This window comes from Muntiacus reevesi, chromosome 2 (assembly GCF_963930625.1).
Source record: "Muntiacus reevesi chromosome 2, mMunRee1.1, whole genome shotgun sequence".
NCBI classification, from domain to species: Eukaryota; Metazoa; Chordata; class Mammalia; order Artiodactyla; family Cervidae; genus Muntiacus; species Muntiacus reevesi.
Window position 1 is genome coordinate 43,278,499 of NC_089250.1, and position 27,393 is coordinate 43,305,891.

Here is a 27,393-nt window from a genome sequence, read left to right on the forward strand (position 1 = left end):
CAGTCAGACAAGTGTACGTTGAGATGGATTGCAACCAGGAAAGATCACCAGCGAGAAATTTTTGTAAAGATACGTGCCATAAACACATGCCCTTTTGTTCGGTGAGATACTCAGATGCCTGAAGCAACAGTTTTTGAGCTTCTTCTTTGCTCAAAATCCTATCAGAAATTTGGCAAGAAAAACTAGCAAGGAATTCAATCCTATTTTTCTCAAGATTCGCATATGCCATCAATTTGGGCCTGAAGTCATGCTCACCCCTGGGTTGTCCCCTCAAAGTAGCGTTTTATTAAAAGGACACATTTGTACACCCTTGCATATGTGTTAAGTCACTGTGTCCTGTCCAAATCTTTGTGACACTATGGACTGTAGCCCGCAAGGCTCCTCTGTCCTTGGGATTTTTCAGGCAAGAATGCTGGAGTGCATTGCAATTTCCTCTTCCAGGGGATCTTCCTGACCCAGGGATTGAACCCACATCTCCTGCATCTACAGGCAGATCCTTTACCACTGAGCCACCTGAGAAGCAGATACACACATACATGTTAGACCAAAAAGGCAGCCACGGAGAATCCATCTTCCATCCCTGGGGAGAAGAGAGCCTGCTAATAAGGGGCTCTGGTGGTAGAATTATAACCTCTTTTCAGAAGCATTGGACTGAGAAATAAAGATCTATTAGGAAAGAAATCAGGGAGTCTTATTAGGGATTACTCTGTGTGGTATTTGGCCTCACCAGCATTTTAGTCTGTTTGTAAACAGTATAATGTGGTGTAGCTTTTTTTGCCAAAGGATGCCAAAGGATGTATTACTTTACATCTGAAAGTAATAAAACACATTTTTTCTTTGCTAAGCTGAGGCAAACACCCTATTTTACTTTTTTATTTTTTTTTAAGGAGGTCAGTATGAGTGTCATCTATTGATTGTGGCTTAAGGCAACAGTTTGAAAGTTCTAGCCTGTTCATGAAATGATGAGAGAGCAAAACGAGACAACTCGCAATGTCTATGTCCAGTAGACTTCCTAAATTATCCAGAGACTTAAGTCTGTGCTCCTAAAGTGATTACTTGGTACATGAGCATGGGTTTGCAAGTAAACCTTCAAGATTGTGCCATTAGGAGGCAAAGTCTCACTGCTGAAAGAACAAAAGGTTCAGAGTTGGAGCCCACTTTCTTCATTCCTGGGTCACCTACTTGGGAGAGGCCAAACCAAGGATCACTGTGAATGGTTGACCAGCATCCTTTTTGTGCCTGTGAGATGTGATTACACCATTTCCCTCCAGGAAGCATAGCATAACCATTCTATAGCCCCAGTCCTTAAAAACGACAATAAGACTTTCTAGTCTGAGTGACTAAACTGATAACTTCATTCAATCAATAGATATTGACTACAGTACATACAGCTTATATACTCAGATAATGTATGAGAGAAATGCTTTTATTTGCAAAACTCCAAGCTCCCAACCCAGGCTCAGCTGTGTGGCCATGGTTAACATTGTCACAAGCTTACAGTGGGATTTGGTTTGGAAATTCTTACAGTATAATCAGGAATTTACAACCATTCTGCAAACTCCTAGCCATGTGACCTTGTGTGACTGGTGAGGAGATGGTAGTATAGTGTCTTGGATGCTATGTAATTCACTTTAATTCCTGTCAACATACAGAGGTGACATATCATAATTAATTTATTTAGTGGGTAAAAGAGAGCAAGAACAAGAAAAAAGTAAAAACAAAAGCACATTAATTAAAAAATGAGTTTATTTTTATATATACACTATAAGTTTATATATATTTATATATATATAAGTTTATTTGTATATATAAAACATAACATTAATATATTATTTGCTTAGGAAAAAGATAAATCTATATATGCATAGGAATGAAGACCATCATTGTGAAGAATGTCAATACTATATTATAAGTTGCTTCCTTTTTAATCAAAAGTTTATAGTAAAATATTTGAATCATTAAAATGTTATTGAAGTGGAATCGGAAAAGAATGTTGGATTTTAAGCATTGACTGAAATCTCAGAAACAAGATACAAATGACTCAAATTGCAAAAATTCTTTAAATGTAATCATTATAGAAATGTTCATATTTTCATTAACCAATAATTTGAAAAAGTTATTTAGCTTGATAAAGCTTCTTACATCTTTCTTGAGAAATGATTTGCTCAACAAGTCCAGAAGATAACACTGTAGTTTTTTAGAAAGTCAGGAAAATTCAACACGAATTCAAAGAAAAAAAATGGAAGAAGCTATTGAATGTCTTTAGGTAGCAATACTTAAAATCAGTTGTGAGTTCTTCAGAAAAACATTCTTGAAGAACATGGATTTTCTGCACAAGATCAGAATTGGACAGTGCAGTCCACTCTGAGTATCGAAATGGTCTCCTCTTGGGCACGCCCGTGATCTGGGATTGTTTTCTCAGAATAACAGGAAAGGGAGGAGAGTTGAGCTGAAAAACCCATCTGGTTCTAATTCAACACTCCCAGTAGACTCTTATGCACCAGATCCAAAAAACGAAAGCCAAATTAAAATGGTACTAATTTGAGGGAACCAGTGGAATGGACCCCACTTCCTGTTGTAACGAACGTCCTGTGGTGAAAGGTCTGGCTAGGGTGCCAGTCCAAGGGAGGAGAGACTGTCTTTTGAATGTTCCAGTTTGCCTGAGAATTAGAGCATATCATTCATGACATCTTGTCAAACTTAGATCTAAGCTAGAGTAAATAAAATCCCCGCTGGATGCAGCCATGGGTCTGCCATGCTCCTGGCCAGATGCTCTCCCATCGAGGCCTGAGAACCCACAAGGCTGCCCCTGTGCCTGAGCCGTGTCCAAGCTTTACTGGGGTTCGGGGTAAATAAGACTAACCCATAAACATATCAGAAGGTTAAGTTTTCTGGTTGTGAATGCTTTCCTCCCTCCACTCAGATGCTGGCTTAGGCAGCACTCCACAGGGCCACCTGGTGAGGGAAGAGATGCAGTTCTACAGGACAGCTTCTAAGCTTCTGAGCCTAACATAATCTGCTAAGTGTCTTGGCCGATGTATGGGATTTCAAAAGACACATGTTTCCACCTGACATATAGTGTGCCTGTGTATCTATGTGTCATAAGGATTATGTACACTTATTCTCTACTGAATCTTCATGGATTTGTACAGAAACAGAGAACAGTCAAGATTTAACGTAAGCAAGAAAGGAAGCTTGAAATATTGGGGTGGGAGGAGGAAATGACAAAACTTGAGTTACATTAGCACAAAAGAGTATTGAATTTCTTTAGTTTCTGCCATTTAAAGGGCAAAGTAAAGGTACTTGACCTGGAGTTCTTCAGTGAACTGTGGAGTAAATTATGCTTTATCATTGGCAAATGAATGTTTAGACTCTATGTTTGAAGAGCATAAACATATATGGGAGAGCAGAGACAACCATGAACAGAGCCGACTACAGACTGGCTCTCTGGGGGTCAGTTCATGTGATGCCACTTCCTACACAACCATATTGGGAAGTCTCAGTTCTGACATGGGCCACTGTTAATAAAGTTGAAATGCTGCCATCCAGGACACAGGATCCAAACAGAACTGACACAGCAAGGCGCAATTAAAACCCAACTTCCCCATTACTGTTTGAGTTTTACTGTCACTCAAGATATTATTCTAACATTATTCTGATTGTAAGAAGACATGATTTACTACAGGAAAATGTGAAAAGAAAGAAAATGGTACAAAAATGAAAAAACATATGCATAATTGTGTTTTTCTAGAACTACCGTTCATGTTTAAATATAGTTCTTTCAATTCTTATATGTATTTCTAAAAATATACAGATATATACATGGATATACTTTTATTTTTTTTATTTTTTATTTTTTTATTTTTTTTTAATTTTTAATTTTTTATTTTTCAGTGGGTTTTGTCATACATTGATATGAATCAGCCATAGAGTTACACGAATTCCCCATCCCGGTCCCCCATCCCACCTCCCTCTCCACCCGATTCCTCTGGGTCTTCCCAGCCCAACAGGCCCGAGCACTTGACTCATGCCTCCCACCTGGGCTGGTGGTCTGTTTCACCACAGATAATGTACATGCTGTTCTTTCGAAACATCCCACCCTCCCCTTCTCCCACAGAGTTCAAAAGTCTGTTCTGTACTTCTGCGTCTCTTCTTCTGCCCTGCATATAGGGCCATCGTTACCGTCTTTCTAAATTCCGTATATATGTGTTAGTATACTGTAATGTTCTTTATCTTTCATTTGAATCAGTTCTAATGAGATGGATGAAACTGGAGCCCATTATACAGAGTGAGGTGAGCCAGAAAGATATACATGGATATACTTTTAAAAAAATTCTGTCTGTACGAAATCACAGTTTGGTTTTCTACTTTATTTTTACTTAATGGTATATCACCAATTTCCCTGTAAATTTGGTTTAAAACAATGGCTATATAATATACCATTGTTTGATCACTATTGCACTCTAAATTCCTCAGTAAACCCACTGTTTTAAAAAATATACATTGTTTAATTTTTGTCACTATAAATTATCCTACAATGAATACCTCTTTAAATACAGATGTGGGTATAAAATTATATATAGGTGTAGATAGATAAATATGGGTATAGCTAAAGATATGGACGTAGATATGTAGATATATAATCCATGGTAAATGTCAGAAAGAAAACCTGGTAGAAATGAACTATAGAAAGTTGTAACAGTTTGGTATTTGAATGACATGCACATGTGCAGTGAGAGTTTGATTAGAGATGATGGATAGTGGAAGAGAAATAGTTGCAAGAGCACTCAGAGAAAATATAATCCTCTGTCTGACTTTGCTGAGACCCTGCTCTGGAGTTATTTGACTCCATTTGTTGCCAAGACGGGAACATTAACATGAGGATAGTTGCCTGGACAAATGCTTTTTGACAATAAAGTGAAACATCGGTGATCAAGTTTCAGAAATTAACCCAGGGATTAAAAGTATTTCCACATGCATTTAAAAAGTCAGTAAGAATGCAAAAATATCAATACAATTGAGTTTACTTTTCCTTCTTAGTCAACATATTGAGTTGGTGCCACTTTGGTATCTATAAAATATAACATAGACATATTCCAATTTCCTTCAAAAAAAGTTGTACACAAATTCCCCAGTGTATAAAATCTTATTTTTATTGTCAAATGACACTATAATTTTGCATTGTCCTGTTTTTAATTTGTGCCAAATGAAATTATTTTTTGCTTTTCCTTCTGAGTCATTCTTAAGTTTGCACAAAAGATTGAATGGTTCTGCATTAAGATAGACTCTGTTCCCACTTCAAATTTTATAATGTAGGATGCTTTGTGTACATTTAGCATAAAACATGAGTAAACTACAGAATTCTATCTTCTGTGTGTACAAAAATGTTTTTATAACACAAGGAATGTCATCTGAAGTAGCATCCTTAGTATAAAAATGTGTTATAATGATTTCTGGCATTTACATAATATTTGCATGAGATAGTGCTAAATACCATATTTCATTTTTTTCTTTCTAAAATTCATATAACAAATAATCCAATTTCCCAAAAGAGCTGCATATTTCTTTCACCTGTAAAGCAGTACTCATCTTTTAAAGAATTGAACTTTTAGTTGATAGAAACGTCAAATTACTCTTACTTTAATAAAAGTTTAAAAAATATAAGAAAAACCATTCCTTTTTCTTTTTAAATTATGAAAATATGATAACACATTTATAGGAGACCTGGAAAATACAGAACAGAGTTACCTATAGTTCCACTATCTTTCAATTATCTTTTTAAGTAGATAAATTAAAAATTTTAGTTGGAGCTTCAATATCAAACACTCAAAAATTAATAGAATGAATATACAGAGATGTAGAAGGATATAGTAGACCTGAAAAACACTATGAACCCATTCAACATAATTAGGACTTATGCAATTTTCACACAACAGTAGGATACAAATGCTATTCAAGCTCCGATAGACTATAAGCTAGAAGACCCTGGAACATATCTGGAGACATAAACCCAGGTGCAAAAATTTTATGGTCTAGAAGTATTGAAATCATACAGAGTCTGTTCTTTTATCACTAAGGAATTATGTTAGAGATCAATATCAACAGATATTTGAAAATAACCCACATAGAGAAAAACAATCCCTTGCACTCCAAAATAGGCAATGCAGAGAGATTTTCTAATTTTCTTTTTTTTTTAATCAGATACATATTTGAAAGCAATTCATCAACCCCAATGTTTTTTTTTTTTTTTTGAAAACTCTCTTATGATTGCGTAAGGCAATGTTCTCTATGTTGGTAACAAATGGCAGTCATGGAGTTTTGGCAGCAGGCGCTTCACTGTCCACGTGAAATGGATGGCTGGTCCCCTTGTAGATTAGCTCGAGTTACACAATGTCACTGCAGAGAAAGAGCACAGAATTCCTCCTGTGGTCCCGTCCTGCATAAATATTATAAAGTTAAGTGTGGGAGTGAGACCAGACAAGGATTTGAAATGCATGGCTTCAGGAATGGGGTCTTCAGAGAAGGGTCATGGGCACTGTGATCTTCGCGTCAAGATTCCCTGATTGCAAACCCAGACCTGCTGACGGCTCAGGACAGTTGCTTTCACTGTAGGACCTGGAGATGCTTGGTTTTAGATGTCAGAGTGTAGAATAATTTGCCACAGATCTGGGGCAAATCCGCCTTAAACAAGAGAACAGTGTACCTACAGAGACACACATAGGCACACTATTCACTTGCAATGATTGTGAGGGTTTTTACAGAACGGGGTTAATTGTACTTGGCCAATGATGCCAACATGTGCCTCTAACCACAGGGCATAGGGCAAGCTTGCATCCCAGCCTGGCCTTCTCTCCTCGTAGGAGCACAGTCCACTCCACCAGGGGCCACCTGCACACAGCGTACACGGCTCCGGGAAGATGACACTCAAGTGTACACATGTATACACACTCACATACACACACACACAGGCACACACTCAAGTGTACACATGTATACACACACACACAGGCACACCCAGAGAGTCCAAGGCAAGGCTTTTTATTCCACCTTCTTCCAGGTCATTAAGGACACAGTTCTTTTTTACCACCCCATTTGCCTTTCTTATGAAAATATTTTTAAAGTAAAGGTTAAGATGTATCCTTTTTCTAAGTCTGCTTTTTCAGAAGTCCAGCTCTCTGTTGACTTTAATCCAGGGGTCCTTCAGAAATGAACAGAGCAGCCTTGGTACCTCTTGCCAGCCGGTCCTGGAGGCCCACGTCTAGGCAGAGCAACAGCATTCTCTCCTTTGAGAAGGAGAATTCTCTGTGCCCCTGGCATCCATGTGGGAAAAAAAGCAGTGAAAGGCACCCATACACCCTCCAGCAGGCTTTTCACATCAGGTTTCCAAAGTACTGGAGCTTCAGCTTCAGCACCAGTCCCTCCAGTGAATATCCAGGACTGATTTTCTTTACGATGGACTGGTTTGATCTCCTTGCAGTCTGAGGGACCCTCAAGAGTTTTCTCCAGTTCCATAGTACACAAGCATCAATTCTTCAACACTCAGCCTTCTTTATGAACCAGCTCTCACATTGGTATATGACTACTACAAAACCCATAGCTTTGACTATCTGGAAAATTGGAAAATCATTGGCAAAGTGATGAGATAAGTGAGAAACTTTAAAAAAATCCAAAATGAGATAAAATCCAGAATGAGGGAGAATGGGTAGGGGGACATATTTAAAGCACCAGGGTCTATGAACAGAGTGTCCACTGCATTTACTTTAGCCACAGGGTGACATGGACCTAAGACTCTTGAGAGTCCCTTGGACTGCAAGGAGATCCAACCAGTCCATCCTAAAGGAGATCAGTCCTGGGTGTTCATTGGAAGGACTGATGGTGAAGCTGAAACTCTAATACTTTGGCCACCTCATGCAAAGAGTTGACTCATTGGAAAAGACCCTGATGCTGGGAGGGATTGGGGAGAGGAGGAGAAGAGGACGACAGAGGATGAGATGGCTGGATGACATCACCGACTCAATGGACATGAGTTCGAGTAAACTCTGGGAGCTGGTGATGGACAGGGAGGCCTGGCATGCTGCGATTCACGGGGTTGCAAAGAGTCGGACACAACTAAGATACTGAACTGAACTGAACATGGACCTAAGAGAATATTTTAGGAAACAGTCTACGTTTTAGAAGAACAAAAACAGCTTTAATTTTATTGATGCTACATTTGTGGCAAGACAACTTTGGGAAAGATGCACGAGGTGACAAAGAGAAAGTCAAAGTACTCATGTTCTAGGTTTCCAGTCTTCTCCCTAGAGAACACTGTCCAAGTTGGACAGGGTCAGCTGTTAGGTTGGGGGAGTCAGGGCTCAGGTTTCTTATATGTGAGCAGCATGATGTCCTGATGGTCAGCTGCCAATGGTAACATCCTCCAGGTCCAAAGGGAAGCCCTGTGAATGGCAGTCATTGTCTTAGGCTGACTGCTGTCCTGACTTTCCAGGAGAAGTTGTAATGCTGGTCCCTGATACATCACTACAGCAGTTTATTAGGGTACATAAAACTATTTATTGGAGTTTGTAAAAAAAAAAAAAAAAAAAAAAAAGCAGGTTTTGCTAAAAACACACACCAAGCTATCATTGGTTTCTGACAGCAATGCCAAAAACAATAGTAATCTCCCAAAAATATGGTTTTTAGATTTGGTGTTGATGCTCAGTTTAGAGCCTGTGAGTGTGGGGCTGCTGGTTCTACTCCAGTAAGAATATCAGAATGCTTTCCAGCTGAAAATCACCACCAGACCGAGGTGGGGACCGGGGGCAGGAACGGAGCAGGAGGTGATTCTATTCTAGTGACGTGGATATCAAAATCCAAAGGGCTCCAGGCTGGATGCTGCCTCACACAAGAGTACCTAAGTTTGGTGAGCAGGACAGGTAGCCATGGTGACTAGTGTGGTGATGACCAGACAGTCGTAGCCGAGTGATCTCTAGAGGGACGTGTTTCAAGGAGAAGGGAGCGGCTACGCTCTAGCAGCTGGTGAAAGGAGAGATGTCCACTTGATGTGGCAAATGTGGAAACTCGGTGAATTTGGGAAGAACTGATTCGGGGTGAGTGACAGGAGCCTCCAGAGGATGGGAAAGGATACAGACTTCTGCCTCATCTCCCAACCGAAACAAATTAAGCAGCTGTAAAGGGATTTTATTAGGTACAAAGGAAAAAAAAAAACCCTAAAAAAAATCTTGGGTTATTAAACCCAAGATTAAAAGGATAATGTAACTTACAGGTGGTATCTTTAAAAGAAGAAAGAAATGAACTAATATATACAAAGAATAGATTGATGGTCCAACACTGGAGAAAGATGACGGGGCCGCTGCGTGGGATGCTCTAGTGAGATTCCAGGACGGGCGCTGTGGTCCATGAGCAGAGGCCCTGGCACAGACCGAACAGGTGCAGAAGCTGTGAGGAGAACTTAGGGAATGAAACATCACAGGACCAGATATAATCACAGAACAAACACAGGTCCCAGGGCAAAAGGAGAGAGTAAGTAAACGGAGGGAATGGGTGTGGACAAAATTTCAAGGAGGTTTTCTTAGAAGGGTGTGGAGGAAGGGGGCGGAGCCTGGGTGAGATGGGGTTGTTGGTTTTGGTTTTATTTGAGAAACATTAAGTTGTGTTTCCCAGCTGTGAGAAGGATCTGCTGGTGGCTGAGGCTGGCATTTCAGGGGAGAAGAGTCCCTGGAGTCATGGATCCTTGAGAGAACAGGGTTGGGGGTGGGGGGTAAGGTCTGGGGGAGGGCACCTCTTGGGCATCATCCCGGAGAGTGGGGGTCAGGGTGGAAGATGAGCTTCATTTAGAATCAGAGGAGGGAAGATGCAGGTAGGCAGCAAGAGGATGCCATCAGTTCTTTTATTCTCACACTTAATTTTACAGGACCCTGAGCCTCACGGAAGTGATGGAACCTTCCTGAAGTCAGCAGCAGTGGTGGGAAAGAGCAGCAGAGAAAGGGCAGGGCCGGTCTGACCCCGACGGCCTCACTCTTGGGGACTCTCCGGTCACCTCTCTCCTGGACAGAGCTTCCCCCGAGGATCTCGGGGTCCCTGGGGGAGACGGACATGATTCTGCTTTATGAGAGCACAGGCAGAGAAGCACAGGACAGGGTTGAGCCTTATTGTTCTCCCTACCTCCCAAGCCAGGATGGCCATGAAAGGAAACCAGCTCTACTTTTAGTAGAATGAGATTTCTAACAGACGTCCAGATCCTTGAAGTCCCTTGGAAATGTTGCTGCTTCTCTGTATACCCGTCAGAGTTCTCTGGTCAAATTCTCATCCCGTCAGAGTTCTCTAGTCAAAACTTGGCAACAGGATGTGACAAAACCCAGGATACATATCACAACACATTTGGTTGTATCTGCACAGCAGATCCCATGTGGCCATGACTTCCTTAGAAATAAGGGCACAGATACTGAGATGTGTGACTAATTTTACAGAGGAGGCATATCCAGGAAAAAAAAAAAAGTAAATATTTCAGCTTCTGAAAATGCCTTGGCCCTCATAAAGCTATTTCCAGGGAGGGCAAGGCAGGTTCGTGCTCCCTGAAACATTCCTAAATAAGGAATACTCTAAACGGGATTTCTGCAGAACTGGGGTGAATGAGGTGAGTCTGAAGTGCAGGCTGAGAACTCCAAGAGACAGATGATCACAGCTATTTATTTTTGAGTTTTTGGGGGTAAGATAACAGAGAGCAATTCCTAAGAACCAGGTTTCCAGCTAGTGTGCATTTCAAATGGAAGAAGAAGCCTATTCTATCTTTCACCAATAATAACAATAAATGAGTAAGATTAATAGACATGAAAGCCCCCTGGGATCATCTAGAGCAGAAAGACCTGAGTCTAAATAAGTTCAAGTCCTAGGCACATAGCAGAAGAGAGAGAAAGGCTGGCTTCCACCCTGGTTCTGCTTTGCCCTCGTGTCTCTGCTTCCTGATAATCAGTGTTAGAAACACAGTGTCACCACTGGCCTCAGTGACTTTTTAAAATATTTATTTCTTTATTTATGTTGGCATACTGGGCCTTTGTTGCTGCACATGGGCTTTCTCTAATTGCAGTGAGTGAAGGCTACTCTCTAACTGCAGTGTGTGGGCTTCTCATTGTGGTGGCTTCTCTTGTGGAGCACAGGTTCTAGGGCTCACGGGCTTCAGTAGTTTCAGCACAAGGGCTCAGTAGTTGTGGCTCAGTAGAGCACAGATGCAATAGTTGTGGTGCACAAGCTTAGTTGCTCCAAGGCATGTGGGATCTTCCCAGATCAGGGATTAAACCTGTGTGCCCTGCATTGGCAGGTGGACTCTTTTACCACTGGACCACCAGGGAAGTCCCTCAGTAGCTTTTGCAATCTAAGAAATAGGCTGCTTTAAATTGTTCTGTAAAGACAAGCTCATTTCAAATGACATCTCTGACTTCCATCTCTCTCCGCAGTCACGCCTCTTTGACATGCTCTCTGACTTCTAATTCATCCACTTAACCAGAGACTAGTCAGGTCACTGTCACACCTTACCGCTTTCTAGCTTCAGGCGGAAAAAAAAAAATTTTTTTCATTAAAAACTTGGACTTTATTTTAGATACAAGTCCTAGCCCCACTCTCTTCAGCAAAACTTGAAACACTAAAATCTGGTTTCTGGGCAAAGTCAAACATTTCCTCGCCAAGGACACTTGGTTAACAGCCCTCCGTGAGGTCATGTGTCACTTTGTTGAGTCCCCTCTTCCCTGCAGGCAGTTTCCTGCTGTTTTTCTCAGCACGCCCAGAGAGCCTGCAGTCTCACCCTGTGCAGAGCCAGACATGATACGGTTCAGAAGCAGACAGAGAGCTGGAGCTGCCTGCTCCACCTGCTCAGCCTCCCGAATGAGACGAGCAGGCAGATTAAATCAAGCCATGCTGGAAGATCACCTTGGGATCAAAAAAAAAGATTGTTTATGAACTCATTCTATTTTCACTGCCTAAAGAAAACTTAGAGATTTCTTTAGTCAGACTCTCTTAGTGCTTGTGGCAAATTATAGACAAGATAATTAATCTGTTCCTTGCTGTCTGTGGCCTTCCCCCTCAGTTCAGTTCAGTCGCTCAGTTGTGTCTGACTCTCTGCGACCCTGTGGACTGCAGCACGCCAGGCCTCCCTGTCCATCACCAACTCCCGGAGCTTGCTCAAACTCATGTCCGTCGAGTCGGTGATGCCACCCAACCATCTCATCCTCTGTCATCGTCTTCTCCTCCTGCCTTCAGTCTTTCCCAGCATCAGGGTCTTTTCCAATGAGTCAGTTCTTTACATCAGGTGGCCTTCCCTCTAGAGGGACTCAGAGACATGGCACCTCCAAACATGGGAGAAGTTCTCAGGGTCATGTGAGCAGCCCCTTGGAGCATCACCTACTCAGGTCACGCCCACCTGAGGGTCCCAGGGGCTGTATCCAATCCCACCTCCCCACCATCCCGGGGTCTCACATCCACCCATTTCACAGGTACCATCGGTGAACCCACTGCCAAATCGCTATAGCTGGTGTTACTCACACATCCCATGCCTGTGTGGTCACACCCATCATTTCATGTTTACAACACTTTCCTAGTTGCTGCATCCCTGGGAGACCCCTGAAGATAATTCACTAGACTGTCTGAGGTCCACCAGCAGGACTAGACAGGAGAGGCCCAGAGCTGCTGGAGCCTGCGTCTCACTATCAGGTTTGCCGGACAGTCTACCCCCGATGCTCATGTTCACTCGGTGCTTGAGGATGCCAACGGGGAAGGAAGGCAAAGAATTCCAGATGAACAGCTCATGCACAAAGCTACTGGGCTCACGGATGAGTCTTTACACTGCTGCTTCTTCATGAAATGTGGTCCTGTGTCAGTTTGGTGGATAAAAGACCAGAGTCGTGAGATGGCATGCTGTGTCCTGATAGAGATCACTCTGTGCTGTGGAATGAACCCCGACATGGAGAGGCCTGACAATCTGGGATGAACCCCAAAGTGGAGAGGCTTGATAGTCCTGGCTTCTCTCCTGCTGACCTCAGCTGGTTAGTACCATGACTTGAGAAACAGGTCCGATGGAAGCTCCCACGTCCTGCGGCTCCACCTCCTGGACCACAAGTCCCCAAAAGCAGGGTGGCCTGGCTGGCTAAGAAAATGCATGATCAGAGCAAAGCCACCCTTCTGGACTGCAGGCTATAGGTGACTTCATTCCCGGCACATTGGCCAGAGATGGCCACCTCTCCCCACTGAGAGGCAAGTGTTCTGAGAAGTACCAGGAAGCACATGGACAGCCAGAGGCAGTGAAGAGACATTTGAGGACATCACAGTTCAATGGAGAAGATGCAAGACAACAAGTGTTAGAGCGAAGAGGGGAGCCTGCTTCCAGGGAACCCGCGGATGGACTGATTTATGATTCTTAGGAACCAAGGAAAGGTTATGTCATGGGGCTGAGTACTGGTGCATGACCAGGGCTCTTAAGTCAAAGGAAACCACCTGGGGAACGTCCTCATGTCTTTGCTGTTGGCTATTCGGGGGTGGGGAGGAGGGGAAGGAGACAAGAAACATGGGAAGGGAGCTGTGAGGTAGTCCTCTGATCTGGCAGTCATGGGAGCCCTGCTTTCTTGTAGGAGGAGAGCACATTTCAAATTCTAGCCTCTCCATGGAACATCCATTTACCTCCATTTCTCCCTTGCTCTGTGAATTCTTTACTGATGCAGATGAGACAGTTCATAAAAATGCATCATGGACCCATTTAAACTATATGATTAACTGCTAATATGTGATATTAACTTGGAAGATTTTATGGAGATTAGCACGTATAATTATATCTAATGGTATATGATAATTACCTGTTTGGTTGCATTTTAAAGTATGATGACTTGAGAACATTCATCAATCCGTATATGGCTCCAAGACTGATAAAAATTGCAACTCATCTTAATTGTTTTTAAAGTAATCAAACTGACATTTTTGCAGCCTAAAGGAGACTGATTTCATGAAGACCATGTTAATAATATGGGTTTCCCTGGTGGCTCAGACAGTAAAGAATCTGCTCATAATGCAGGAACCTGGGTTCAATCCCTAGGTTGGGAAGATCCCCTGGAAGGGCATGGCTATCCACTCCAGCATTCTTGCCTGGAGAATTCCATGGACAGAGGAGCCTGGCGGGCTACAGTCCTTGGGGTGTCAAAAAGTCAGACACGACTGAGCGACTACCACTGTCATGTTAATAATACAGTGATTGGAAGACTAATTGAAAACCCTTCCTTTTTTTTAAATGGGACATTCTGATCAATATTTTTCAAGTGATCAGTGAAGTGTGAAAGGAATGTTTCTACATTTCAGATTCAACATGCAAAAATTCAGCCAAGGTCCTGATTTGTGTAGGCGGTTGTTGTATGGAGGTCTCCCTGAGGATGATCCTGGAACGGAGCGGGTAGATGTTTGCCCAGAACTTGTCTTCCTAACAGGGCAGAGAGTGGAGGCTTCCCATGTCAGGATGGAAATGCTCACAGCTTCCCTGGTGCCCACATCTCCCTCTGCTTTTCCTTGGACTCTTCAGGGCCCTCCGGATGCCCTTCTGTCTCCTCCTGCTCAGAGGAATGGATCCAGTTAGACATGTGATTCTCCTGTCACATGACAAAAGCTCTATTTGCCACTCTATCCAGGCATAGTGCTAGCTGATCTTTAGGTTTACCGTGGTCTATTTTCTTTTCTTAAACATTTATTTGTTTTGCTGTGCTGGGTCTTAGTTGCAGCATGTGGAATCTAGTTCCCTGATTAGGGATCAAACCCAGTCCCCTTGTATTGGGATCAGAATCTTAGCCATTAGGTCATCAGAGAAATCCCCTTGGGCCTATTTTTACATCCCTTTACTCTTGTGTTTTCGCTGTGTCCTCCAAATGACTCACCTGGATATGAATCCTAAGTGATATACATGGTGACCTGCAGCTCACCGTACAGCTCAAGTCCCCTTCAGCTCTGAGTTATGCAGACCTACATGTTGGACCATGAAAACTGGGCAAGACCTAACTCTGTGATGTATTATACATAGCATCCTAAGTCCCAGGTACCCCAGCTCCTATCACTTTCCCTGCACTATTCTAGCAGAGAGGACGAGAAGATAGAAGTCAGGAGCCCCCTGACCCTTTGCCGTGAGGACTCAGGCTGAGAGCCAGAGGAAGTGTGGGCTCCTGAAGGTCTACCCTGTCTCTGCACTCACTTGGGAGATGTGGCCACTTGGATGTGGAGCTGGCAAGTAGCAGGCAGGCCAGGTGGGGTGTGCAAGACAGGCACACAGCTGGTGTGCAGAGCACCTACAATAGGAAACACACTTCCTGTATCCTTCATCAGGTCTCTTGAATTCTGGTGACTTCATGTATATTTCACATCAGCTGATGGGAAAGCTTAAATAGGAAATGCTTAATGTTTTTAGAGTGTTCCCTCATCTTATTCTGAAGCTGTCAATAAAATTATGATTTCAGTGTTGTTACAAAAACTCCACATTTGTTTTTGCATCCTAAGTCAGGCCTCAAACAAATACATCATTTCCCATTTGCATGAACATTGCTTTACTTAAATGAAGTGAAATATAATAGTATGAAGGCAACTCTGTTGAAAAAAAGTCCGTGCTCAACTTTCTAATTATTAACACGATTACTTTTTCCTGCTGCAATTTAAAGATACTAATAAATTATTAAATTTAACTTCAGTTGACTAAAATTCTTAATTAAGAGGGTTTGTAGATTTTATGTACATAATCGAAGTTTCAAGTTGAAGACTAATTTTCTAGTTAAGTGAAAGTGTTAGTCACTCAGTCGTGTCTGACTCTTTGCAGTACCATGGACTGAAGCCCACCAGGCTCCTCTGTCCATGGGATTCTCCAGGCAGGAATACTAGAGTGGGTAGCCATTCCCTTCTTCAAGAGATCATCCAAACCCAGGGATTGAGCCTGGGTCTCTTATATTGGAAGGCAGATTCTTTACCATCTGAGCCACCGGGGAAGCCCAAGTTTTTAGTTGACCCCATTGGAAAATGAAGACACTTTATTTTTTATAGTCACTGAATATTCATGAACCTAGAATCTGGGTGGCAATCTCCAAAAGTGAGATACAAATCAAAGACGAATGGGGTGTGACTGCTCTGTTGTGAGCCCTCAGGAAGACATGTAGGCTCCTCGTGAGACAAAAGGGAAAAGAAGATATAATCTCATGTCAAAGGCAGGACCATTTAATACTAGAGATGTGTTCAATGGATACCGAAGATACCTGTTATGTATCAAACTGAGGATGCTGCCAAGAATCTACAGATAAACCAGGCTATGATGCCTGTCCTCAGGCGGGTTGCAGTCTGGTGAGGAAACTGGATAAGAGTTTCGTGCTCTGAAGCCATGGTGTTACTGTGAGAGGATCACAGAGCTATGGGTCCAATATGGCTCCCAGCTGTGTGGGAGGGCCCCATGGAGTGAGGACAGCTCTTGATCAGGCCAAGAATTAGGGCGCCTTTTACAGTTTTGCTGGAGGAGGGGCAGGCTGCCTGATGCACAGACAGTCGGGTTAAGCGGAATGGAAATCAGACTGGCAACATGACGAACAAAGTGCAGAAGTGGTAATCCATACAAAGCACCAAAGAGAACAAAGACACGAGTGTTCATGTCACAGGTAATAAGATAAGGTGAAAGGTGAGGATGCTGCCTTGTCTTTGAGCTTCTTAGATTTTTACTTTAAAAAAGTGAGAGATTTTTACCTTATTCATATTGGTAAATTAGTTAAGTGAAGACAGATGGGGTTCCTAACCAATCCTACTGTAAAATATGAATCATATTAGGAATACCTTTGAAAGTGAAAGTGCTCAGTCATGTCCAACTCTTTGTGACCCCACGGACTATACAGTCCGTGGAATTCTCCAGGCCAGAGTACTGGAGTGGGTAGCCTTTTCCTTTTCCAGGGGATCTTCCCAACCCAGGGATCGAACCCAGGTCTCCTGCATTGCAGGTGGATTCTTTACCAGCTGAACTATCAGGGTTATAAGGTATCTAAAACTTCTTTTAAAGTTAACCAAAAAAAATATAGCAAGTCAGGAAGATGCAAGAGGTCAGACAGATGAGTGTAGGCAACGTTTCAGAATGAGAACCCCATGAATGGCACCACCCTGAGGTCACACCAAGTCCAGTGAGTCTGAGGTCAGGTCCCCACAGGGCTGGTGATCACATTGTACCCCACACTCTGAAGAGGAGAACGTACAAAGACATCCGTTCGTCTAAAATTAGGGTGCTTGGAATAAGAGCCATGTGATAGTGTATTTCCCCAGAGCCCAGAAGGTGTGAGGAACTTGGAGAGTGTCTGAGAGGAAGAAAAGCAGTGTCTCCTGAGAAACAAGAGCCCTTGAAGGCTCTCGTGTTTTCGTAAATGTGCCTTGTGCAAAACAGGGGAATGCAAACCATCCAGACAGTGCGCCAGCAGGCTTCATGTCTGCAGGTGGACACGTGGGAGTCTTCACCTGCTTTTCTTTTTCCCATCTTCTGACCTGCTGTTAATAGTGCAGCTTCTCATCTTCAAGATCTTGTTCTTGCCAGGGCTGAGTTCAGTTATGATTTATCTCCACTCTTTCATTTCAGTCCCACCCACTTCAAAGTCTGCTCCTGATCTACAAGTCCTTTAAAAATGGATTGCTTCTTTGCTTTCAATCAGCTCCTCAGAAGCTGTCCCAGCAGATGATTCTAAGCCATGTTTCAGATGGTCTCCATAGAATGTCTCCTCTGTCATATTTTGTTAAAAGATTGAGCTCCTCCTTCTCAGATAATAGCCGCATAATCCACCTCTCTCGGGGGTTTGCTTCTTAGGAAAAGTCCCAGAAGCATTGGCTCAGCACCTGAGAAGCTCTAAAATCATCCCAGACTGACTGCCTTCACTTAATTCTTCCTGCCTGCTCTGCTTGGAAGATAGATATACGAACCCATTGACTCAGGTGCGGTCTGAGCCAACCAGGGTACTCAGAACATAGGTTATTGCCTTAATTTTTAAAAAATTTATTTCATTGAAGTATAGATGATTTACAATATTATGCTTATTTCCTCTGTACAACAAGGTAATTCGGTTATACATACATATATATGTGTGTATATATATATACATAAAGTCTCTTTCATATTTTTCCATTGTAGTTTATCATAGGATATTGAATACAGTTCCCTGTGCTCTACTGTAGGACTTGTTGTGTATCTAGATCTGCTAATTCCAAACTCCCAATCCATCCCTCCCCCTTGACAACCACAAGTCTGTTTCCTATGCCTGTGAGTCTCTTTCTATTTCATATGTTTGGGTCATATGTAGATTCCACATGCAAGTGATGTACTAAGTTGCTTTAGTCATGTCTGACTCTTTGTGATCCCATGCTCAGTAGCCCGCCAGGCTCCTCTGTCCATGGGATTCTCCAAGAGAGAACACTGGAGTGGGTTGTCCTTTCCTTTTCCAGGGCATCATCCCGACCCAGGCATTGAATCCATGTCCCTCAAGTCTCCCGTGTTGGCAAGCAAATTCGTTACCACTGTGCCACCTGGGAAGCCCCCATGCAAAAGTGACATCACATGGTATTTGTCTTTCTCTTTCTGACTTACTTCATTTAGCATGACAGTCTCTAGGCCCATTCATTGTTTTTGCAAATGGCATTATTTCACTCTTTTTTATAAAAGATGCTTCAAAATTGTAAAGTTGGAATCACAGGCAGTAGAGGAAAGTAATCCTAAAGAAGACTGAGAGAAAAACAGGAGTTCTAGAAGGAAAAGAATACATGAATGGACTTTGAAAAGTTTCCCAGATATGCCTCAGATAAGGAAAATAATGTAAGAAATACACGGAAATAAATATGAGAAGACATTAAAGCATTCTAAAACTATTGATCAAAGGGATTCTAGATGATACTAGAATAACATCTTTAGATAATATATGAGAAATATCCACCATCATTCAAACCCATATTCAAAATATGAATATGTGGTCATTTGGAAAATATACCCCAGCCTCACACTCCATATGAAAGAATTCTTGGGGAAATGCTGACACCAAATAACAAATGTATTAGAATAGCGAGCTCTGGGTGGGCAATAGACAGATATTCTACAAGTAGAAAGGAAAATAAAAGTTAGAATGACAATCTAGGAAAATGTTAACTTTAGAATTAAAAGCACAAAGAAATAAAGAGGGACTTTCTGTTTCTCATATGTACCAAATCATACAAACCTAAGCAAATAAAGCAAAAACTAAACTGTTAATATTATAATTTGACTGAGATATTTTAAACTGCTTCTTTGAGATCTGGACAGATTTAAGAGACAAAAATAATTTTATGAAATAACTAAATAATAGTAAAATAAGTATGTATGATTTAATTGGTATATATGAAATCTCATATTCCTTGAAAAGATTTTTTTAATGCCCATGTTCATGGAATATTTATAAAATAAATTACCTTCTTAGCTTAAAAGAATGCTTAAGTACATTAAAAAAAAACTTCATTGAGTTCATTCTGTAAGCATGAACTAAAAAGATCAGAAATAATTAATAATATAAAGGGACCAATAATCAGAATCCCTGGGGGATTAAGGAGAACATTCCTAGACAGATAACTCTTAGACAAAGAGAAAATTAAAAGGAAAATTATAAGGATGTAAAAAGTTGTGAAGAGGAACTATCTTCACAGCTAAACCTGTGGGACAAAATGAAAGTAGTTTTCAGAATAAGAAAAAAATTGACATGAAATATCGTCATTATTTTACAAAGAAAATTAAAGAATAGAGCTATGTTCATCCCATAAATATATAAAATAATTTAAACCCAAAACAAAGAGGAAATAAAAATTCATTACAAAAGCTAAAACTAGGGGAAAATTTTAAAGGTAGCAGAAATTTTAAAATTCAAATCTGAGTCAGTTTATTTATATGTATGCTTCATGAGCTTGTTTAAAGCGAAAAGAGAAGGCAAAAAATGCACCAAACTAGGAGAGAGAAACAAGAAATAACTATAACTATAGAGGTAGAAGTGATTAAAGCAGTCATAAAAATATATGTATATATGAAACTTTCTGACAAGACATTTGAAAATTTAGAGGAAATGGATGACTTCCCAGCAAAATATATATTGCCAAAATTCACCCAAAAAGAAAGGAAGGGGAAACTTAAATACATCAGTTACCATAAGAGAGTTTAGAAAAAGACACTTAAAGATCTACCATTGAAAAAGACACTGAGGACAGATGGAGTCCCAGCTGAGTTTTATGTAACATGAATTTATATAACCTTCAAGAGAGAGGCTTCTCAAAGTTAAATTATCCCAGGCCTCAGAACAGAGATGAAAGGCCTCCCAATTCACTTCCCAAAGGCACCATAACTCTTTCAAAATTCTGATAAAGATAGAACAATACAGGAAAGTCACAAATGGGTTTGATTTATGAAGACAGGAAAAAAAAAAAACTTATTCAAGTATTAGAAATGTATTCCTGCATTATTTTCCTAATTTATGAACATTTTTTTTAGATGAGCATCTAACCTGTTTCACGACAACAAACAAAATGAAAAGACAATATATACCTATGATGTTAGATGGCAATAAGTGAAAATGGAGGAGAATTAAACAGAGGATGTAGACAGAGAGGTCTATTTAGATTTGTCAGAGAAGGAAACTCACCAGTTGCTAGTCAAGACCAGACGAGGTGTAGTGGCCAAGGAGAAGTGTGGGGAGCTTGACTCAAACAGAGGGTGAAGCCAGGGTAAAGCCTCGGGGACAACATGGAGACATGGGCCTGGATAGAAACAACCCCTGGAAAGGTTATGAAGACGATGTGGTCAAAGAGGTAACTGGGCATCAGAGGCAATGATGAGTATGTCTTTTAAGAAGCCCCTGGAAGGACTTCCCTGGCTGGAAATGGCAGTTTTGCAGTCTTGAGCTACCCTCATAACCTAAAGCTGTGACATTGGAGGAGATTTCCAAGATGGTTTAAATAGGAAAGGGGCAGTCCAAGATAAGAGCTGTCTTAATGGGGCCCTGGAGGTCAGAGACCTCCTCAGAGGGAGATGTGAAATGGAGAAAGGCAATTTAGACAACTTAGGGGGGGTTTACTCTAAGGAATGGAGAAAGTGAGGTAATACTGAGACAGGAAAATAGAGATTTTTATGCTTATCATCAGATATGTTTACATATAGATGGGGAAGATTAATTAATGAAAAGAAAGAGGAAGCATTCCTAATGAAAAGAAAGAGGATGAGGGGTCTAAGACATGTGCTGGAGGGTAGGCAGCTTGGCTGATCTTCAAGATCAGGGAGGATATGGAGATGCTTGTAGCTGGTCCACGTGAGGGGTGGACACCCTCCTCAGACAGCATCCTGCTCCTGAGAGAGACCCAAAGGGATATGAACCACCAGAGTAAGAATGGAGGTAGAGGGTGGGAGCTTGAAGGGGGGAGGAGAGAGGGAGGGAGAGAGTGAGAGGACCCTGGGAATCCAGGATGGCGGTGGTGTGTGTGCGTGTGCTCAGCCGTGTCCCACTCCGCGGCTCCATGGGCTGTAGCCTGCCAGGCTCCTCTGTCTGTTGGGTTTCCCAGGTAAGAACACTAGAGAGGGTTGCCATTTCCTTCTCCAGGGGAGCTTCCCCACCCAGAGATCAAACCCACGTCTCCTGCATTGGCAGACAGATTCTTTACCACTGAGCCACCTGGAAAGGTAAGGGAGAATTCATCTCAGGTGCATTTATTATTCTCCAGCCACATTCAGCCAGGCAAGTGTGGGCATGGAGCTGGCACAAAGATGAATCACTGCTTGGTCATGTGGGTTCCATCATGCAGACATAAAGGAGAAAATTTATATAGTGTTAAAACATGTTAAATAACATTTCTCTTTAACCATTCCTCTTTGACTTTGTTTAAAAAAGAAAAAAAGAGTATATGTTAACTGTTTAAATACAATAATAACTATTTACACGAGACAGTCAGAATTACTATTTTAAAGGGTAAAATGCAGAATCTGTTTTAATTAAAGTTAGACATTAGAGATGTATCCTTACTATTACAATTATAATTAAATATTGTCTTCAAGGATCTAGTCACTGTAATTAAAGTGTTTAATAACTCGTGTGGCATTTTGAAAAGATAAAAATACCTCCTTTTTTATGAGATGATTCTGTAACTAGAAAATCCAAAAAGCTCTTTCTAAACAATTGGAATTAGTAGGAGAATTCAGTAAGGTGAATGAATATAAGATAAAATATAAAAGCCATTAGGGTTTTTTTAGTTTAATAATGAGAACTTAGAGGAAATCAGCAAACTAACTATTCACAAGAAGCATGATCTACTACCAGACAGTGTGAGAGCCCAGAGAGGACCATCCCTGCTCAGAAACGCTGGGAAACCTGGATGCTAAGGGTGCAGCTGGACCACAGAAAGCTCCGTCCACTGGTCCACCCTCAGCTCAGGGGAATTCTGGAGGAATTCAGAGCTACTGGTCAGAAGGGACCAGAACAACACCTGGACCAACACAGCCCAGCTCCTGGGGCTGAGGGTAACTCAGCCTCCCATCTCAAAAGTTCAGCAGGAGGGGCACGCCAGGTCCCAGTCTGACTCTCCACACCTAATAGCAAGCATTCAGTTAAAAGTAATGGGGAAAAGGCAGGGAAAAAAGACATACACCATCTTCATGAGACAACAGGGCCAGCAGAATCAGACTCCAGTGGCCCCACTGTTGTCACCCTCAGACAGTGTCTTTAAATAACGGTGACTTGTGAGTTACAGGCTCTGGTGGGAAAGACAGACCATGGATGTGAAGAGATGGTGGATTTCAGCAGAGATGGAAATTGTAAGAAAGGGTCAAATACCATGCTGACCCAACAAATGCGAGTTCCAGGATACCACAGGGGAAGAATGCGCTTAACAGACTTGTCGGTGAACTCAGTGGCACCAAGGAAAGGATCCTTGGACCTGAAGCAACATGGCAATGGACATTAGCCGGACCGAATACACAGATGCAGAGAATAACAGTGAAAATCCAGTTGGTATCATTTAATAATTGTTCTTCAACAATCCACCTGCAAGGTTGTCCATGCCCATCAGTGTCTCACTGGACACTCCTTGCCTTTCCACCTATGCCTGAGTGTAGCTGCAGAAAACAAGAACTGACGCCCTTCAGCAGGAACCCTTGAAGGATCAGCTTTAACCTAAAACAGCTAGAAGTCACTCAATATAGAGCCTGCCTACTTGTATCTGCCAAGGCAGGCAACAATGCATGCAATTTCCTGCCCTCCCCCCAAAGCCAGGGCATTTACACAAATATATTAAGTTTTATTCTTATTACTCACATTCTCACCACACGTAGACCTCACTTTCCTCACCAGCACGCAGACTCTGTCCTGCTCCAGCCTTAGGCAACGTAAGCCTCCATTTTGTTGACTGTAAGAAGGAAATGACAGTAAATATAAGACAATGTGAGTAACGAACCTAAACAATGCTCAGGAACACATAGAATCCTGTTTAATGGACCCTCTTGCTTTAGCTTGAACTGAAGTCATTTTTACTATGTGTTCTCAAATGATAAAGGTGCCCCAGCATCACAAATTGTTCCCAAGTTACAGAGCCTCGTTCCTTGGAGAGCAAGATGAACACCCACCTGTCTGACCTGGTGCAGGTGAGTCCTCCCACCAGCAGGAAGTCACAACAGGTCCTGTGAGGTTGGCTGTCAGCCCTCCGGCCCCTGGATTTTCCTACTGAATACGTGCGACCTTCTAAAAGCCTCTGTACTCACTCCCATAAGAGAGCTTGTAAGAGGAAGTGGAAATTTCCAAATATATTTTTCATAAGTAAATCATGTTAGCACTTACAGATAAATTGGGGGAAAGTATACACCAGTCCACTTCATTATAGTGATACTATCCCATTAAGCTTCTGTGAAGACAAAATACATAAAAATTTTAATAACATCACCAAATATGAAAGTTCCCTCTTGTTCTTTGTCCTCGTTGTACATTAAATATACAATATTGTGTTTAAAAATGATCCAGGGCAAATGGCAGCGTGTTAATGATCGGACATAGCAGAATGAGTCATGTAAATATGAAAGTAATAATTAATTTCAACCACAGAAGAGCAGATTAATCACTTGTGCAAACTTAAAATCACACGTAATTTGTCAATGTTTATGTCAGGAAAGCTCTAGAGTAGCTTCGGATCCACACACCTGCATTAAAATTACTTAATGATATTTCAAATGATATTAATCAAATATGATGAATAGAAAAGAGAATAGAGTTGGGGCCCATACGGCAGTTTTCATAACTGAGATGGCTCCAAGCACTTGGCAAATGAATGACCAAGGTGAGCAGTGGCTGGTAAACACTGTGAGGTCACTGGCCCGTGGTAGCCCACAGTCACCCTTGCATCCCAGAGCTCATCTTCTTACTTCAATGTAGCCTCTTAATGTCAGCATCTTTAACAGGCATGGAAGAAGCAGAGGAAGACTTATAAACACATCATTATGAAAAGGAGCTATGATGGGGCAAGAAAACTCAGACTGGTCCGTCTAGCCAGCATGGAACCCCTGCTCCATCTCTCCAGAGTGATGGGGAATGTGTGACCTCACCCAGTTCTTACTCTTCTTTCTTGTTCATCTCATCCAAATCATTTGGTTTCTCATGGCATTGCCATTTCTTTCTTTAGAACGGGGTCCCCAACCTCCAGGATCGAGTACCTGATGATCTGAGGTGGAGCTGATGCAATAATAATAGAAATAAAATGCACAATGAGTGTAATACACTTGAATCATCTTGAAACCATGCCTCAGCTCCAATCTATGGAAAAATTGTCTTCCACGAAAAGGTTGCGAACCACTGATTTAGAAAATAATTTTAGAATTTTAATTGCCGTTGAGCACAAGCAAATAATTTTAGTGAAATTTGCTATGGTATAGCTCTCATACTGAAAAGTGGACAAGTCATAAAAATGTGCACAACTGACATACATGAAGTGAAAAATTCTCCCGAAGCAAATGCATCCATGTCACCCCCATGCAGATCAGGAAATAAAACACCACCATCAACCCCAGATCCCTACCCTCCCCCAAAGGCTTCTGCTCTCTGGACTTTAACACATATAGAGATGAGTCTCTGCATTTCAAAATTGTTAGGAAGCTTTCCCAGTGTTTGAATAGACCACAATCCTTTTATCCCTCCTACTCTTTACATGTGTTGGTTGGTTGGCCCTTGGAGTTGTCATGAAGAGTTCTGATGTAAAGATTCTTGGATGTATCTCTGGGTGAATGTGTGTCCTCATTTTGGTGGGATATATTTCTAGGAGCAGAATTGATGGTGACACACTCTGTTTATGTCCTGTTTCAGAATGCAACCACAGAGCAGTTTCACCAGTGGGTATTTACTTCCACCAGCAGTGCCTGAGAGTCCAAGCTGGTCTGCTTGCTGGCCAACCTGCATTTCAGCCATTTCAGTTGGCTGGTGCCTAGTGGGATCTCATTGGCTGTAAGTTGCATTTCTTTGTGATTAATGAGGTGGACACTTTTTCATATATTTATTGGCTATTTGTAGAATCTCTTTTGTGAAGTGGCTGTTCAGTTCTCTGGAGTGTATTTCCATGGGATTGTCTGTCTTTTTTATTGATTTGTGGAACTTCTTTATATATTCTGGACATAAATCCTTGGTGTCATTTGAATTGCAAATATCTTCTCCCAGTCTGTGGCTTGCTCTTTCACTCTGCTAATGGCATCTTTTGATGAAAGTTCTTAATCATAGGAGGGCCAGTTTACAAATTTTCCCTTTATATTCAGATCTTTCTTTTAAGAACTCTTTACTCACTCCCAAGGGCATGAAGATATCCTCACATTTTCTTTTAGGGTTTTTTTGTTTGTTTGTTTTCTTTTCACATTTGTATCTGTAACCCATCTGGAATTCATTTTTGTGAATGATATGAAATAGAGTCAAAATAATTTTTATTTCAGGGAAACAATGGTGAATAAACCACAGTGACTGACTTCAGAGACCTTGCTGTCTAATGAGGGAAGTGGACAATTGGGCAATTACTTACAATATAGTAGGTATTTCTAAATAATACTGTAATGAGAAAAGGAAATGTTTGTCTTCAAACTGAATTTTGAGATTGCACGCATGGGCCTGAGGAAAACAACTTCTTTGGCCTGGCTGGTAACAAGTGGCAGGTTTCCTGGCTTAGGCACTGTGGACATTTTAGAGAAAGGAGAGCAATATCATTCAGCACAACCCTTGATGCAGCAGTCCTGCCTTCTCCCAGGGTGAATCCAGGCATGGATGTCCTGGGACAGTAGAAGGAGATGTTCCAATAGAGATGGTGCTGGAGCAACATGGCATTGAAAATGCCTCCTATTCCCTTAACAAAGCAAGAATCATTACGTCACAGGGTTATCAAGTCCATCCAGGTTCAGAATCAATCATATTTGATATTTTGAAACTTTTCTAAAATGTGGCCACATGCCAAATTTAAAACATTTGAACTACCGAATAGCTTTGTGAAAAAACATCTTTGCCATCGTTGTGTAGTTTCTGAATTTTTCAGCAGTGAGTTATTTCTCCTGACCATCTGATGATTTATTTTTTTTTCATTCATCTGATGATTTAGTCCTTGCTTTTTCACAATGTTTTCATCGTAGGGTTGAAAAAAAAAGTGCTTGTCTTTTCAGTTCAAATAATAATTAAACTCCTTGAAGGAGGGACATAGACCACTTATCTTTGCCTTCTTCCATTCTTAGACCCTATAATAGATGGTTAATGAATATCTGTGCCTTAATTATTATTTGAAAACACTGAACTAATTTTTGCCCACCAGGCCCCCAAATGTGACATAGTGTGTAACTGATATCCAGCTAAGGCTGGTCCACAGATGAGTTGTGATCACTCTGGTTGGTGTCCAAACTCGTTCTCTGAAAAACCTCCTTGTAAGTGGCCTTAAACGAGCCTGTATAGTTACGTGTGCCATCACCAATATATGACACTCACAGGCCAATGATGTGATATATCATGCAAAAGAAGAAAGGTCTAAATTGTGGGGAAATACCTGAACGTGATAGGATCCTTTCCTGGAAGGAAATAGAGAGGACAGAGCAGGCAGTTTCATTAAGGCCAAAATGAAAAGGTACTAGAGTCTTAAAAGCATGGCAATTTTTTCCTTTCACTTTTGAACATAAAATGGGCTAATGTGTTGAAGAAAGTATCAGGTTATTTAGTGTTATCATGAAATGGGAGTGGAGGGCCATTCATCATCATAGTGTGTGTGTGTGTCTGTTTCTGTGTGCCTATGTGTATACACATGTCTGTGTTACTGTTTGTGCACATGTGTGCTTGTTTCTGTCTGCATATGTGTCTATTTGTTGCTGTGTTGTCTCTCTGTGTC

General features: G+C 41.5%; 1 long non-coding RNA gene across 1 annotated transcript in view; it reads right to left on the bottom strand.

The window, feature by feature from the left end:
• Nucleotides 1-23,771, bottom strand: part of LOC136157859 (uncharacterized) — a 56,814-nt gene extending 33,043 nt beyond the window's left edge. The window contains exons 1-2 of the long non-coding RNA XR_010661285.1: nt 23,633-23,771; nt 23,325-23,415 (exon numbers count right to left, since the gene is read on the bottom strand). This is a non-coding gene — a long non-coding RNA (uncharacterized lncRNA). The remainder of the gene's footprint in view (nt 1-23,324; nt 23,416-23,632) is intronic.
• Nucleotides 23,772-27,393: the final 3,622 nt, after the last annotated feature.